General features: G+C 36.9%; 1 pseudogene; it reads right to left on the bottom strand.

Moving 5' to 3' along the window:
* Window positions 1–7,874: 7,874 nt before the first annotated feature.
* LOC110579889 lies at window positions 7,875–16,506 on the bottom strand (annotated as a pseudogene).
* Window positions 16,507–18,276: the final 1,770 nt, after the last annotated feature.

Genomic DNA, 18,276 nt, shown 5'->3' with positions numbered 1-18,276 from the left:
CCCGAGGGCTCTCCACTGTGGGACAGCATGGGGCTATTGTTAGCACAGTGCATGTCACTCTATACATGAACCTTGCATACATAATTCCCCCACATGCTTGGAGAATAAGAACTTTTGACATGGAAAGGTCTGTTGAGACTGCTCATTATTTTGTTTCTGTTTGAAAATTAGGTAAGGGTCCTGACCAAAAGAAGATAGCACTTTGAAAAAAGAAAATCATTCAGTTTCAGCAGGACATGATCTGGATCAGCTGGAAAGAGAGAATGGTAGTCTTGACAAATAGGATTATTGAACAATAAGATGAGCACTGTGCCCCCCCCAGAGCTGACCAGATGGTGACAGATGTTGGTGAGAGTTGTTATCATCTTGTTCTACTCTTCCAACCTTCAAATCCCAACTCAAACTGGATGTCCTTTTCTGTCCAGCTCTCTGCTCAGCTGCTACTGGTACATTTAGGCAAGGGAAACTGGGGGGTAAGCTCTTTAGCAGAAAAGTGCAAATGACACCAGACTGTCCCCTTGTTTTATGTGTGACTCCAAGTGCTTCCTTCAACTTTTCCTTCAGATTCCTTCAACTTGCTTTCATGAAGGCCCAAGATGGATATACTAATGTCTCTTCCTAATGGGCAAAACTGGGCTGATTAAAATAATACTAGAGGTTAAATCTTATTCCTTTGAGATAGTTTGTTTTGCATTTGTTCAAAGCTTTAAAGGAGCATTTTCAATGTTGATTTACTTGGTGCATAGCAATAAAAACCTGGCAGTGTTGGGGCGCCTGGGTGGCTGAGATGTTAAGCATCTGACTCTTGATTTTGGCTCAGGTCATGATCTCAGGTTGTGCAGGCTCCTCCCTCAGTGGGGATTCTGCTTGAGATTCACTCTCCCCCCTCTCTCTGCTCTTCCCCCACCCTGCACTCTCTCTCTCAATAAATTAAATAAATAAATAAATAAATAAAATCTTAAAATTTTTTTAAAAAAGTAAACCTGGCAATATCAGTATGGTGTAATATCATTTCCTCATCCAGATTTTGACCTACTATAGTCCTTTTATGCTGGGATAGGGCTAAAGAGATACAGAAATTCAACTTAAAAAAAGTACTTCAGTAGCTGGGTATCCAGGACCTCACTCTCATGTTCAGTCTCTGTCCCATCCCCAATGTGGTGATTTTGCCTACAGAGCCATTCACGTGCTCTGCAGGTTCATCTTCTCTGATTGCATTTATTCTCTCAAGCCTATCAGTGGTTGACAGGAACATACTTCCACTGTGTTTTACCAGTTTTCCAGGTAATACCTTTCATTAGGTAGCCACCACTAGCCTAATGTACTATTGCCATCAGGAACCAAAACAGAAAAATTGTCTAAAAGACAATCATCTAAAAGCCTCTCTCATAGCATTGCCAGCTATGGGCTATCCCTTAACACATTTCCCAAACTGCCAGATCATAACCATCATTTGGGGCGCACTCCTGAAAAAGAACACATTGCTGTACCCCTTCCTTGGACAACAGCACTTCAGTGGGTTTGCAGTGGGGCCTAGGAATTTATATTTCAAAAAGCCCCAAAACACATTAAACATGTTGTATTAAAAAACCATCCCAAGTTGGGTCTTATGATCAGGCACACTTAGGAAACTATCTTAATTATTGCTTTACATCTTCTGCCTTAACGATCTGATGATTTAATTACATATGCCTTGTGGAGAGATTTCAAAGAAACAAGAAGGGCAGTTGGATATTTTAAAAGGTGGTCATAGGGACTGGAGTGTGAAAAGGTAATTAAGGAGGAGAGACAGGAAAAGTGCTTCATGAAAGAAAAAGGGACAGAGTGGGAGCGAGTGGAGAGATGGAGCACTCTAACATCTAGGCAGCGTGATAATGACCTCCTTATTGGTCTTCCCGCCTCAGCCTCTGCACCCTCAAATCCCTCACAGCTGTCACAGCCATCTTCCTCTGGCCTCTCTTTGATTGCATTATTTCCCCTCTCAGAGTCCTGTACCAATGCCCAATTACCTCTTAAGCCAAATTAACACTCTTAATCACAGGTGTCAAGGCCCTTCACCCCCTGGTTTCCTGTAACTAAGGGCCATCCTCAACCCCACTCACTGCCGCTCGGACTTTCCTCTCTGGCTCCCAGGCTCTGTTTACCAGGCCTTGGATGAAATTTGTCAGCTTGCTCTTGGCAGAGCCCCATCTCAGCCTCACACCATTTCCCCTCCTTCCCAGGAGGTTATGTGCCTTTCTTTTTTAAAGATACTATTCAAAAGTAACTTTTTCATTGTTAGGTTCTCCCTTCCCTTGTTCTGAACCAAAATGGCCTTACAGTTTCCCTTCATGAAGCTCTAGTCTTCCTGACTCTAGGACCATGATCTCCCTTTTCTTAGAGAATTTACTTTAGAAAACTTGTAATTATAAATTCTTTCTCGGCTCCTTTGAAATGATATAAATTTTCTCCCAGCTTCTTGCTGGTTTTACAACTCAGGACATGTCTTTCTTAAGGACCAGGGAACCATGTCTTTGAAATGTAAACATCAAAGTGGGGAGCACCTCTGTCTCCCAGCCTCTGTATGGAGGTGAGGAGTGAGAGGTACGAGCCAAACTCTGTGATAGGCTAACATGGCCTCATCACAGAGGAAAACATATGTAAATGTGTGCATCACAGGAATGTGCTCCACAAATCTAACTGATCAACCTTCCACTAATGTCCTCTAGTTCTTTTCTACTAGCTCACCCCGGCTCTCAGCAAATTCCCAACTCTTCTTTCTGTAGAATTGAGTTCAATCTCTCTCCCCTATTGCAATAGCTTGAATAAACTCTCCCTGGCCTGTTTAACTTTGTCCAGTGTAATTTTCACTTGACATTACTTTACACCAGAAATATAACTGTTTGTATAAATATACAACTGTTTGTATAAATATACAACTGGTTGTATAAATATACAACCAATACATTTCAGAAAAAACAAGAATGTATGTATATCACTGTATCTGTATATCTAAAGTGTAAAGCTTTTGAAGTTGGTGACCAACTCTCTTAGTACTACATTCTTCTGAACAGAAGTCTCTGTTAAACCACAGAAAGGGCTAATGGAGTCTCTCTCTATGATTGGGCTGTCATTACACAGAAATGATGACATGTTTTAAAAAATTCTGAAAACACATTAGAACTTTTCTAGTAGAAGACCAAAAAAAAAAGCCACTCTCTTTTTTAAGGTCTGGGAAAGGTTTCCTAGGTCAGAAAATGTGTTTTCTTCACAGAGCTACACATCTCTGTGATTTTAAAGGTAGGGAAATTTGTCTCCTATGTGTTTTGGTGCATAGCTGCTGCCCAATTAGCAGAACCCCAGACTCCAGGTTTCTTGTTAGTAGAAAGTATTAAACAGAAACAGAATAAGGGTTTTAAAAAAGAAAAATCAATACAACATACCTGAACATTTTATATGCAGCATATGCACATAAAATATAACTGTAGGGTTATATTGATTTTATTGATTCATCAAGAGAAAAAAAATAAAATGCTTCTTTACTCCCACAGTTTCTTCAAATAAAGTTGGAGGAGGAATATTACATCAAGTGTGGAAAATGCCCATATATATGTTCTTGTAAGACTGTCTTTTGTAAGATTGTGTCAAGTTTTAAAATTTTTCATTTCATACCGTATCAATATAGTTTTTTTGTTAAATATGTGGGAAAGGAAGCTCAATTGTTAGATTTAAATTAGAACAGTGAAAATCTACAGTGTTTCTTTTCTGATATTCAACTCCATCTGGGCCACCCTTGTTTTCTCCCAGTAAAGGCAAAGGACCACATTTGCTATTGAGTTGGGAATGAGGGCTCATTAGTTTGTGGGGGACAGAGATTTTTCCTGGCAGTGCTGAATTGCCTTGGGGATCTCACTCAAGTGTTCTCTGCAGCCAACAGTGGGAAGAAACTATGTTCTCTAAAAATTCCAAATGAATCCCTGTCCCTGTCTTCCCTTTCCCGGGAATGTGAAGAATCAAACTCTACAAAACGTACAATCAATTAATTTGTTTTTAACCTGAGAGCCTGTTGGGTTTTTTTGCTTGTTTTGTTTTGTTTTTTTGGTTGTTTTTTGTTTGTTTTTGAACACAGCACTCCTGGGTTTTCTATAAGTATTATTATTTTGGCCTCTAGGTATTGAATTGAAAGGAAAAGATGGTTACATGAGTGGAAGAGAACCCTGGGATATTGATTCAGTGTCAGTTTTCAGGATTTTGGTAAATCTTTAGACCCTGTTCTTAAACAAACAAAAAAAGAATACCCTAGATTACAAAAAAGCTGTTGATGACACTTAACATTTATTTGCATATGGATGTGAAAGTATACATTTGAGAGTCACTTCCAAAACAAGGAAGTGCAGGTGGCAAACTTGAACCAATCTGCTAATCTCTTGCATCAGGCCAAGATTATACAATTTTCTGTTATCATGAATCTTTGTGAAGATTCATTTGCCTTTTATACTTCTCAAGGCCTCCTTGGCTCATTGTCCCAATTCCTCCATCTTCAAAGCCTGCAAATCCCTTACAATTTGCAGATACTGTTCTATGGCCAAGTTTATTGCCCCCTCCCCCATTTTTTTTAAAGGACCTCTAGTTAAAACTATTTCTGTACTTTCCATTTCCTACCTAAAAATGCAGATGGGAAATTGATTTTGTGGATGCATTTCATATTTAAAAGCTTAGTGAAAATCAAGTAAATCGAACTATTCATGAATGAGCTTAATATTAGAGATTGCAATTTATCACTTTTGGGGGTTTAAAAGATTTTTTTTCTCTTAAGCTAAAACGCTGTATGAGGAGCCAAACTTGGATTGAGCACACTTTTTATCTAGACATTTCAGGCCCTGTGAAGGGCTGAACTGTGTAAGCAATATTCTAAATTGTTAATGATATCCTCTGTCTCCTGCCCCCTACCCCATCTCCTGCTATGTCAGCCCCTCTTAATTCCTTTGTCTCCTCTCCTTTCTCTAACTATTCTATATTGAGTCTACTGAATCCTGACCACTGCAGGTGTGTTTCTAAGCCAGTCTTCTAAGTTGATCTTCCTTGAGAGATGAAGTGTCAAGGTTTGAACTAGATCTGTAAGAAAGGCTATATCTTGATTTCAAAGGAAAAGAGCAGGGTGTTAATATGGGGGTTCAGTCATAAAAGCAAACATTATCCCAGGGAATTAATGTGACCTGGGCAGAACCACACTTGAATCCTATGCCTACTGTCCCTCATTCTGTGCCTACTGTATATATGCCTTCTATAAAATCACACTTCATTTAATATTTTATAAAACTATGTAGGTAATTAACTCAAAGGAATGCAATTGGGAGGACATATTACATATTACATATTACAATTACTCATATTACTCTCAAGAAATTTTGAGAATTTCTCAGAGAAAATACTTTATAGCAGGATCTCTAGAACTTGAATATTTTTGTATTTTTGTACTGTTGTTTTCCTTGGAGAGAAGCTATTGATTTGAGGAATTTGAAAGTTTCTGGAGGAGGAACTTGTAAAATTTGTAGGAGAAATATTTCTGGGATTAAAGGGGTACCAAGACACCAATTTCTTCTTTCAAAGAATGAGGATTTTGAGTTATAAATCCAGGGAGTAAACCCAGGTGGTCCCAGGCCCTAGTGGCAGAGATTGGCAAGTAGTGAGAAAGAAGGGACTGCATAACTTTTCTATTGCTGCTCTAACAAATTACCATAAATAGAGTGGTTTAAAAACAACACCAATTTATTATCTTAGAGTTTTGTAGGTCAGGAGTCCCACATGGGTCTTACTGGGCTAAAATCAAGGCTACAATCAAAGGACTGTATTCCTTTGTGAAGATTCATTTGCCTTTCATAGCTTCTCAAGGCCTCCTTGGCTCATTGTCCCAATTCCTCCATCTTCAAAGCCTGCGATGATAAGTTGAATCCTTCTCACACTGCCATCTCTGGTTTTCTGCAGCTACAAAGAGCTCTCTATTTTAAAGGATTTGTGAATAGTTGGGCTCACCTGGATGATACAGGATAATCTCCCCATGTTGAGGTCCTTGACCTTAATCATCTCAGCAAAGTCCTTTTTGCCACATAAAATTACATATTCACAGGTTCTGGGGATTAGAGTATGCACATCTTTAGGAGCCCATTATTTCATCTACCATTGGAATTATGGGCTACAGTTGGTTGCTAGGTAAGGATGTATGTAGGCTCTTCATCTCTAAGACAAATTCCAGGGGTGGGATTAGGGTAAAGTGAGTGAGGTACTCTCTTCAAGTGCAAAATCTAGGCAGATGCCAAAACTCAGTAATCAAAATAAATAATATTTTAAAACCATATTTTAAAAACTCAAAATTGTTGGGAAAGGTAGTCTCATGCAGGTAGTCTTTGAGCCTCATTTAGCTACATAAGAATGGGCCTTTGGCCTTGAATATATCCTTACCAAGAAATACCCACAGAGTCCATGCCAGGGTAACCACCTTGTGTGGAAATACCTTTCCCTGTTTCAGATGTATGTTCCTTTGCTCTGCTTACACATGTATGTCAGTGCCTCAGGCACATCCCCAGCTTTCAGTATGTCTAACTCCACAGGGGAAAGGTTGGGGTGCTACTATGGTATGAGAAGGGTACATGGGCTAATTGCTAGCCATGAAGGACTGACGGAGCTGATCTTGCTCTCTCTTCACTATGTGAATAGAGCACTGTTACATCCAGGGCTACACTGTGTTGTGTTTTCCTTGGCAAGTCTGACATCAAGATGCAATGGGCAGAAGTTTGGAGTCCTCCCCGTGACTGGTAACCAGTGTACCATATTCTGCTCCCTTGGGATTGATCCAATGCACAGTGTTTGGCTTTACAAAAATAAGTGCAGAAAATCCAAGATGAACAAAATATCAGAATTTTAACTAAGGACAGGTTGTTGTTTGTTTGCTTTATAGCCTTATATTATTATGCCAAGAGAACAGTCACTTCCACGTAGCCCACAGCTGGGGGTTTATAATGGTGTATGAAGGGACTGGGCAGTGCAGGGCTTTATGTGCCATCATGTTTTTGACTGTAGAAATTTTATCAATTTTTTTTCTACTTGGTTCAAAATATGGAAAAATATCTTGATAAATGTGTATAGGGGTGCACATTTTTCCTTTTGCCTCAGGCTACAGTAAGATTTTGTGTGGTAGTACCCTAAGCACCAGTGTTTGTGCTTTACCAGGCACTGTGTAGAGGTGGCCCAATTAAAGTGGTATTAATTTGTGGAAGCAAATCACAAGGCAGAAACACTGGATCCCAAGTCAGTGAAGTGAGGTACTCTTAAATAAATGAGATAACAACTTGAAGAACTCCTGTATCCTAGTAGGAATCTGCATCAATGTCAACATCATTAACCGTAGCAAGATCATCTCATACATTAAGACTTGATTGGCAAAGACATGGTCCATGACCAGTAGTTATAGCAGGTTTCCTTATTAGCACCATATCAAGTCTCTTGCTTCCTATTTTTACTGTTTGTGGATATTCAAGTTCAAGGAACCTCAACTGATTTATAGGCCCAGGAGCAAGGAGGAAAACTGTAAAGATGACCCTTTAAAAAAAAAATTTCTAAATTCCTGTCCTAGAGAGTTACTGGGTAATGCTGTGGAGCATTATTTGCTTTTCAGGCTGGGATGTATGGACTCCAGTGTCAGCCCTGTAACACATTTGTATCCCATTGCACAAAGACAAGAAGTAATAATGGGGGACATTAGCATATAAACCAATTCACCACAAGGAATTTTATAAATTTTTCTTAAATTTTTTTTTTTTTTTGGCAGGTGAAATGTTGAATAGTTTCCTCTTTACATGTATAAAGAATGTGAAAATAGAAACTAGGATGAGGCACAGTCAGAAAGATGATTCCAGCTTGTCAGTGATGATGAGCTCATCTACCCCCCAGTCTTCATAGCTCCCATCTGGCAGGTAGCAGCAGACGATGATGGGGATCTTTCAGGCCTTGAGCTCTTTCATGGTGATGAACAAGGAATCTGTCTCCCCCTCCAGCTCCACCATCACAGGGGCACACATCACTATCTGGAGGGCTCAGGTGTCCAGCATGCAGGCTCACTCATACTTGGTCAAATATGGTGTGGTGATTTGTTTCTGGCTGGCCTGTGGTTCTCTTCAGAGGGGAGGATCTCCAGAGACTGAGGATCTCAGTCTCTAAGCAAGGACATAAAATGTATATTCAGCCTACTGACAGTTCCTGGAATTCTGATATATGCATTAAAACTTGCAAGCAATTCAGTCCCAGTCAATTTCACACTTTCTTTTTCTAAGATACTCTTTCTCTTCATTCTTTATTTCTTTGTTAAATTTGTCTTGTCTTTGTTTTTCTACAATTTGACTATAATATGCTTAAGAATGATTTTCTTTGTATTTATCCTGCTTGGAGATTGCTGATCTTCCTGAAGCTGACGTATTTCTCAAACTTGGGAAAATTTTGGCATTATTTTTTCAAAAATTTTTTTTCTATACCATTCTCTTCATTCTTCTCCTCTAAGGCTATAAAGACTATCAAGATACTTGGTATGTCCTACAAGTCACAGACGATCTGTTAATTCTTTTAACCTTTTCCCTCTGTGTTTTACATTGTAGATATTTTTTATTAATTTATCTTTAAGGTCATTGATCTTTTTCACTGCTGTGTCCAAACTGCCAGCAAGCACACCTGGTAAGTTTTTTTTTATTTCGTATATTGTGCATTTTAACTCTAGAATTTCTTCTTTTTTTTTTTTAAAGATTTTATTTATTTGAGAGAGAGAGAGACACAGCGAGAGAGGGGAACACAAGCAGGGGGAGTGGGAGAGGGAGAAGCAGGCTCCCGGCCGAGCAGGGAGCCCGATGTGGGGCTCGATCCCAGGACCCTGGAATCATGACCTGAGCCGAAGGCAGACACTTAACGACTGAGCCACCCAGGCACCCCTAGAATCTCTTCTTTAAAAATTTTTCCTCTCCTGAGCTTCTGCATCTGCATTCTCATTACATTCATTTTTCCTTTAAGTCCTTAAACATATTTGTAAATATTCTTTTAAAGTCCTTGTCTGCTATGTCTAACACCTGGGTCATTAGAGGTCCCTTTTTATTGACTGCCTTTTACTTTTTTTTTTTTTTAAGATTTTATTTATTTGTTTGACAGAAAGAGAGAGAGAGCGAGAGCACAAGCAGGGGGAGCAGCAGGCAGAGGGAGAAGCAGACTCCCCACTGAGCAGGGAGCCTGATGTGGGGCTGGATCCCAGGACGCTGGGATCATGACCTGAGCCGAAGGCAGACATTTAACCGACTGAGCCACCCAGGTGCCCTGACCGCCTTTTACTCTTGATTACAGGTCGGAGTTTCTGCTTCTTCACATGTCTGGTAATTTTTATTGTATGCTAGACACTATAGATTTCATACAGTAGGGAGTCAGGAGAATGTTGTCTTCTTTTAGAGATTGTTGAATTTTGTTGTGATAGATAGTCAAATTACTGGTATATTTTCTTAATACTCTCATAGTTGGTCTTTCAATATTTTGTTAGTGTCCTTAGTGTCCTAGGATATGACCTTTCTTCAGGACATGATATTCTTGAGGCCCCAAGTGAATGCCTGAGGTGCCCACTGGGATTTTACTCTTGTTGGGTCAGAATTCCAACATCTTCCAGACATGCATGACCACCAATATCTCTGCTCAGCTTTCAGTCTGATTGCAGACATCTTCTGGTTGGCCTGCTGATATTTCTCACTGTGCATGACATCTTAGTTCTCAGTCATCGACCTAAGCAGAAGCCCCATGCAAACTTTTGCTATTTTTGCCCTAAGTAAACCTTCCTCCTCTGTAATATCCTGTCCTATAACTTTCAGCCAATTTAGCAGCACTAAACTCTTATTGCTGTCTCCTCATCTCTGTGAGACTACTGCTCTCCAGTTGAGCTTCACTATTCTGTGCTGAAGCCAGGAAATTGCCCTAAGACAGAAAGCCCAAGCTAACATGGGGCTAATTTCATGCACTGACTGATATCTGATAAAAGTGATGAATTTTTTGCAATGACGTGGATGGAACTAGAAGTTATTATGCTAAGTGAAATAAGCCAATCAGAGAAAGAAAATTATCATATGATCTCACTGATATGTGGAATTTAAGAAACAAAACAGGGGCTCATAGGGGAAGAGAGGAAAAAAATAAAACAAGATGAAATCAGAGAGGGAGACAAACCATAAGAGACTCTTAAGCATAGGAAACAAACTGAGGGTTGCTGCAGGGGAGAGGGGTGGGGGGATGGGATAAGTGGATGATGGACATTAAAGAGGGCACGTGATGTAATGAGCACTGGGTATTAATATAAGACTGATGAATCACTGACCTCTACCTCTGAAACCAATAATACTTATATGTTAATTGAATCTAATAAATAAAAATTTTTTAAAAAGTGGTCAGTTTTATGGTAGTTTATGGTGGTAGGGTAAGACTAAAACCAACTGCTTGCTCAGTCACAGCCCAAAGCACATCTCTCTCTGTTATATTTGAATGCTATTGCTTTATCATGTAAACTTTGGGAGTCAGGAGCCTGACCTTAGCTTTTGATTGTTTCATCTACAGCAAATGCACAATCTGGGAAAAGTTAAGAACTAGAGGAACGATCTTTGTACTTAGGAATAAAGAGAAGTAGAGAATCAGATGTGAGAGAGTGCAGCAAAAATTTAATTCCTTTCACTTGCAATCACTGTCTTTTCTTTCCTTTCCTCTATAGAAAATTCTATTTTCTTCATTCAGAGATCTCTGCTGATCTCTCTGCTCTTCTATAATACCTGCACTAGAATCTTATTTCCCATATCTTGGTTTGGACTAATTTTCTACTTCTAACATGGACATCTTAGACTTTAACTATTTTGGCATTTGACCTCTGACCAATTTACTCCAAATTTTCTTGTACAGTTAAGCTTAAACCATTTTTCAGCCCTCAGTAATGTTGCCCTGGGGGTGAACCTATGCTCATGTGTGGTCTCCTGCAGTCCTGATCCCTGACTCACTTTCTCAGAGTCTTTGTTAACATCAACTCTCTTCCTTGACCGCACTTGCCTGTAAGGCTGGACCCCCCTAAAATGATACTGTCTAATATATGAAATGCAGCTAACTTTGGTATGTCACATGATTTTTCTGGGGCAGTCTGTGTGGCTGGGGTAGAGAAAAGGAAAACAAGCCCTTCAGATCATTCTAGTATACCCTAAATTTTGAGGGCTATTGCTGTAGGGAAAGTATACAAGACATAATCTTTCATTCCTTTATCTCTGCTCCCAATCCTCCATGCTAAATAGAATGTTACTTGGCTTCTTCCAGGTCATGGCCTGCTTGTTTTCTTCCATACCCCTTATGGCTTTAGACTAAAACTCAAATTACTCTAAATTAGAAGGTTGTGGGAGGTTGTTAGCCTAGAATATGTAATTTTATTTACGTAAAACAATTCTATGAATGTGTACAGAATTTTTGAGAATTACAGTACTCTAACAGTCTTGAATCTCCAAAACTGTTAGCATATGCTTTATTAATGATTTCTCACTATTGGCTGTCACATAGATAAGACACCCTAAGGATGTAGACAAGTTGGTAGCACTCAAGCTGTAACTCTGCACATTTCTCTTGAATTTAGAGAAATATATCAGAATATACATGATTGAGTAAGACATTACTGTAAGGATATTCCTAAAGTTATTACTATTTACATGAAGTTAATAATTTATAAAAGTCATTACTTTATTATTAGTAACATATTGCTTACCTCAAAAATAATGTCAGGCCAGTTTAGCCTGACATCAAGGTTGAGGACCAGTCCTACAAAGCATCTTTCTAGAAAACCATACTGGTAGGTAGCATCTATGGACTTTTGCAATCTGTTATACTGCTTTTCATCTCCTTTCTGAAAGTTACTGCAGTTTGTCTAGGGAAGTGGGAAGAGGAAAATGATGTCTTTTGTCCATACTTTTGTCTATAGCAATAGTTCTCAAATGTAGGGTGTACTAGAATGACCTGAAGGGCTTGTCAAAAAACAGACAGCTGGTATCCACCCTCAGTTTCTGATTTAGTAGGTGTGAGATAGGGCCTGAGAATTTGCATTTCCATCAAAGATCCTAGGTGATGTTGTTGAGAACCACCATCCTAAGATATTTCAGAGTCTCTTAAGCCTGAGAATCCCCTGGAACTGATTCTTATTTTAGATACTTATGAAATAATTGCTAGTGACTCAGCTTTGGCTGACCTTCTGTGGCATTGCCAAAATCACTTAATGCTTCTGTGTTTCTATATCAATGTCTGCAAGATGGAATATGTCATGTAAAGCTTAATGACGCTCAGGCTCACATGAATAGTGCTATGGATTTGCAAGTATTTATTTTAAAGTATTATTTTGCAGACTTGGAAAATTCCCCAGAGAAGTTATGGTTAAGACTCCATACAGAAATTGAAATCCCTCTTTGGCTTCAAAATCACTTACTGTGGAGCACTGGCTTATTTGGAGGAAAAAAAAAAAGTCAGCTTTTTTGTTATCTCAGTCTCCATGAAGTTATAGCTAAAAATAATTTTTAAAGTTAAACTGTCGTTAAATCCTAATGCCTGTTGATGCATTTGGTCAAATTTTGCAAGATTTGAGGAACTTTTAAATTTTTATACCTACCGCCTTTAAAAATTGTTTTAAATTTTAAAAAATCAAAAGGATATTATTAATTATTAACTGGAAAAAAGTTCATTTCATTTGAAAACAAAATATTGGTTTGATAAGAATGTCACATTACATTGAAAGCTTCTTTGGGTCAGAGTCTTACAATGCATAAATTCTATTTTATCTCCAAAGTACCAGCCTTGACAAATGTTTAGTCTGGGCATTCTGTGTCCTTAGAGTAATAATTCACTTGAGACTTAACTTTCTTATCTGATATTGGTGATAATGCAGCACCATCCACAATAAAATTGTTTAAAGCCTTAATAAGATTATGCAGTGAAAATATTTTGGGACAATGTGAGTCATTAAATATTTGAAGTCCCATCCACTAAGTATATATTTAGGTCCTGTAATAATTAGACAAGTTCTCATTTAGAATTTTTAATGGATTATTGCTCTTCTTAGGGAGTAAGGGAAATCTCTATGGCAAATCAACAAAACAAAATGACAGTTAAAAAATAAAACAAAAAAGCAGTGAGTTAAGTATAGAAGAGGGGGAAAAACCTCAAAGGTGAAATTTAGGGTTGTCCAAGCAAAAGTAGGTATCAGTTTTGTGAATGAAGAATAAGCCTTGGATAAGCAGTAGGGTAGAAGAGATGAACCTGAGATTCTCATTAATTCAGGGCCCTTGAAGTGGGATAATCTGTCCTAGCTTAGTAGTAACTTCTGACTCTCAGCAGAAGTAAGTACAAATCTTCTCTGAATTTAAGTATGCCCATATTAGACACTTTGCATTCAGAATAAGTTCAACAAAATAAGTTCACAGTAAAAATGTCCAAAGCAACTAGCAACTAGCCACCATGAGAGATCTGGAAGGACAGCAAATAACAGATATGTGTCCCCAAGGACTTCAAATATTAGAATTTGCAGATATGAAATATAAAACCCTAAATTTTTTTGAAAGGTAAAATATGGAATAAAAAATAAGCAAGAAACAAGAATAAATAAAAATAGCCAGGCATATTTGAAAATCATCCAAATAGAGCCTCCAAATATAAAAAATGTAAATGCTGAAATTAAGAGCTCAATAGATGTCTTAACCAAAGTTAATGTCACTGAAGAGAGACTGAACTATAAATCTAAATAAGCACCCCAAAAAGCAGCACAGAAAGAGGAGGAGGTGGAATATGAAAGTTCCATAATTATGGAAGCTAGAAGGAAAAAAAACTAAGATGCATCTAAATTGAGGAAATAGGTAAAAACATAATGGCTAAAAAAATTCATACCTGATAAAATACAGAAATCTACAACATAGGAATCCCATTTTATTTCAGGCAGATAAATAAAAAATAAATCCATATAGAGTAAATTTTTTGCAATATGGTAGAATATTAGTAACGAAGAAAGGATCTTGATAATAGCCAGAAAGAGAATACATATTACATATGAAAGAGTAACAATTATACTAATAGCAAACTTTTTTATAGCAATAATAGATGCCAAAAGATAGTAGAGGAGTATCTTCAATATGTGGGAAGAAACTATATTTATCAAAACTAGGTTTTAAAAACAAGAGTACGGGATGCCTGGGTGGCTCAGTGGTTTAAGTGTCCAACTCTTGGTTTCAGCTTAGGTCATGATCCTGGCATTGTGGATCGAGCCCTGTGTCGGTCTCTGCACTCAGTGCACAGTGTGCTTCAGATTCTCTCTCCCCCTCTCTCTCTTTCTCTCTCTCAAATGAATAAGTAAAATTTAAAAATAAAGTAAAATTAAATTAAAATAAAAACAAGAGTAAAATGAAGGTATTTAAAATAAAGAAACCCTGGTAGAATGTACCATTAAAAGACCTTCACTTTTAGTTAAAAGCTATATTTTAGAAAAAAAAAAAAGGCCTGAATTGGAAGAAAAAAAATGAGTGAAGAAAGAAGAGCTATTTAAGAAATCTAAAAAAAAAAAAAAAAAAAAAAAAGACAAAAAAACTAGATAAAAATAACCTGCATAGGGGTGCCTGAGGTGCTCAGTCGTTAAGCATCTGCCTTCGGCTCAGCTCATGATCCCAGGGTGCTGGGATCGAGCCCCGCATCGGGCTCCCTGCTCAGCAGGAAGCCTGCTTCTCCCTCTCCATTCCCCCTGCTTATGTTCCCTCTCTCGCTGTGTCTCTCTCTGTCAAATAAATAAATAAAATCTTTTAAAAAATTATTTAAAAAATAACATTTTTATTTATATATATATTTATTTATATTATGTATATATTTATACAAAATATTAATTTTAATGACAACCTAATTTGGGAGTTAAAAAAGATATAACTAAACTAGTATAAAACAATGGTATGTTGGGAAGAAGTGATTGAAATCAAATTATTCTGAATTTCTTGTTTGTTTTTTTGAAAGGATAAGATATTAACTTTAGAGTTTGTTTAATATTTAGGGTAAAATTTTAGGAATATTTATCAAAAAATAGAAAGGAACATACAACCCCCAAACAAATAGGGGGAGGTATTACAATGAGAAAAAGCAAATAAACAAACCAACTGAATCTCAATTATGACATCTTTCCTAAAGGAAAAGGAGATAATGGTGGGACAAATAAGAAGCACAAAGTCAAAATAGTAGAAACAACAAAAAAAGCATATCAATAAGAATATATTATTTAGTTATTGCCACAAATTTCTTAGTAACAAATCCTTTAACCACTCAGTGAATTAACACATAAGCATCCATGCTCATGGGTCTTTAGATGGATTGAGGATTGGTAATCAAGGTGTGCCTGAGCTAATTGGTTTGGATCTGCTCCACATGTCTCTCATCCCCCTCCAAAACCAGCTGGCTAACCTAGGGATGTTTTCCTCATGGCTACAGCAGAGAAACATACAAGCATAATTCACTCCTATGCTGCATTAAGCCAACTACATCCTATTTGCCAAATCAAGTCCCATGGCCAATGCCAAAATCGATGGAACGGGCACTATTATGTGAAGGTAACAACATAAATATTTATAAACAACAATCAGATACAAAGAACAATACATGTAATTACATTAAATTCACAAGTTATTTATATCATAAATAAATAAAAATGTAATGATTTTCCCAGTTACAGCAATTTAACTACTACCAGTTAAAAGAGATTATCAAATTAAATTTAAGAGAAACATAGAAACCTGGAGAGACTGACCATAAAAGAATGGAAAAAATTGGCACCAAAAGCACAGGCAACAAAAGCAAAACTAAACAAGTGGGACTCCGTCAAACTAAAAAGCTTCTGCACAGCAAAGGAAACCATCAACAAAATGAAAAGACAACTTACTGAATAGGAGAAAATATTTGCAAATCATGTATCTGATAAAGGTTGATATCCAAAATATATAAGGAGCCCACAAAACTCAGTAGCAAATCATCATCATCATCAAAATAACCTTAAAAAGTGGTCAGAGGATTTTCAAAGAAGAAATACAGATGGCCAACAAGTACGTGGAAAGATGCTAAACATCACTAATCATTAAGGAAATTCAAGTAAAAATCCCAATGAGATATCACCTCATACCTATTAGAATGGCTTTTATTAAAAAAAAAAAAAAAACCCACAAAAAAGTAAGTGTTGAAAAATCAAAAAAAAAAAAAAAAAGAATGGAAAGAAAGATAACCAGGAACATGCTAAACAAAATAAAACAAGAAGTTGTGAATGATTACTTTTGGGAGTACAGAGGGATAGTGATTGATAGGGAACACCAAGGGGCTTCTGGAGAACTGGTAATATTCTGTTGCTCAATTTGGTGAACTAAAATAAAGCACGAAAAAAGCAAGGAAGCAAGCAAGGTACAGTAGCTTGGGTGGCTCAGCTGGTTAAACAACCAACTTCATTTTGGCTCAGGTCATGGTCTCAGGGTCATGAGATCAAGCCCCATGTCAGGCTCTGTGCTCTGTGAGGAGTCTGCTTGAGATTCTTTTTCTCTCCATCTGACCCTCTCCCTGCTTGTGCTCTCTCTCTAAAATAAATAATAAATCTTTTTAAAAATGGAGTAAAAATAAAATGTAAAGCACAAAGCATTGAGGATAAAGTAGATCCCTATAGAACTGTAAAAAGCTCAATTCACCAGAAAAATAAAACAATTCTAAACTTGTATGGATCTGTCTAAAGAGCACTAAAATATATAAAAGCAGAACATGACAGAACTACAAGGGAAATTTACAAATCCACAAATTCCCCTTATCTTTGGTTATTTTTAGGACAAGCAAAAGAAAAAATGTAACAATATGGAGCATTTGAACAAAACATCAGCAAGTTTGATTTAATGGGCATGCATGGAACCACATTGCCAATAATTAGAGAATACATATTCTTCTGCATTACACATGAAGCTTTACATACTAGGTCTTTATGCATTTCAAAGGACAGTATCATATAGATTTCAATACTATTAAGATAGAGATCATACATTAAAGGATAAAATTTATAATCATCATCTCTTTGGAAAATAACAAATACCTAGAACAGAATAATAATAAAACTACCAAATAATAAAACAAAGAATAATGAATAGTTTGAAGGTGATGTCTATATATATGACTATAGCTTTTAATGCTAAAAACAGAAAAAAGGAAAGGCTGAAAATTAATTTGCTGATTATTAAACTTAAGATTTTAGAAACAAATCAAAATAAATCTGAAGTATAAAAATTAGATAATAAGAGAAATTAATGAAATAGAAAGCAGATACAATGAAGAGAATCAACAAAGAAAAAAGTTATTTTTTTAAATTTTTTTAAAAGTTTTTATTTATTTATTTGGCAGAGAGAGAGAGCACAAGCCGGCAGAGCAGCCAGGAGAGGGAAAGGGAGAAGCAGGCTCCCCGTGGAGCAGGGAGCCCCATATGGGGCTTGATCCCAGGACCCTAGAATCATGACCTGAGTTAAAGGCAGATGCTTTACCAACTGAGCCACCCAGGTGCCCCAAAAGTTAGTTATTTCAAAAGACTAGTAATAAAGACGAACCTGTGGTAGAATTTATCAAGCCAAAGACAATACACAGAGTAATAATTTTTTATCAAAAATTTCACTGAAACATAGATGAAATGAATAGATTTATAGAAAACTATAACTTATGGAAACTAACTCAATAAGAAATAGAAATCCAGATCAGTAACTAAAAATTGCCCCACACTGAAAATAGCAAGCCCAATTTTATCAATAAATTCTTTAAATTTTTAAGGAAAACAGGTAATTCTAAACTTACACAAATTCTTCCAGATAATAAACAAAGAGAAAAAATCTCCATGACTTATTTTCTAATGCAAGTATAATCCTTCTACCAAACCCAGATAAGGACTGTATGTGAAAGGCAAATTATAGCTCAATCTTACTCATGAACATTAAAGCCAAAATGAAAAACACAGTATTATTAAACCAAATTCACTGGTTTTTATAAAAATGATAATATATCATGATCAAATTGAACTTATCCCAGGAATATAAAGGTGTTTTAACATTATAAAATCAATTAATATGTTTCACCACATTTGCAGATTAAAAGACAAATACAATTTGATCATCTCAGTTGAAGCAGAAAATCATTTCATATAATTGAACATCCATTCATGATTATCACCCTTTCCAACCTAGC

The sequence above is a fragment of the Neomonachus schauinslandi genome, chromosome 12 (assembly GCF_002201575.2).
Source record: "Neomonachus schauinslandi chromosome 12, ASM220157v2, whole genome shotgun sequence".
Lineage (NCBI taxonomy): Eukaryota > Metazoa > Chordata > Mammalia > Carnivora > Phocidae > Neomonachus > Neomonachus schauinslandi.
The sequence above is the reverse complement of the archived record's forward strand: the minus strand, read 5'-3'. Positions and strand labels throughout refer to the sequence as shown.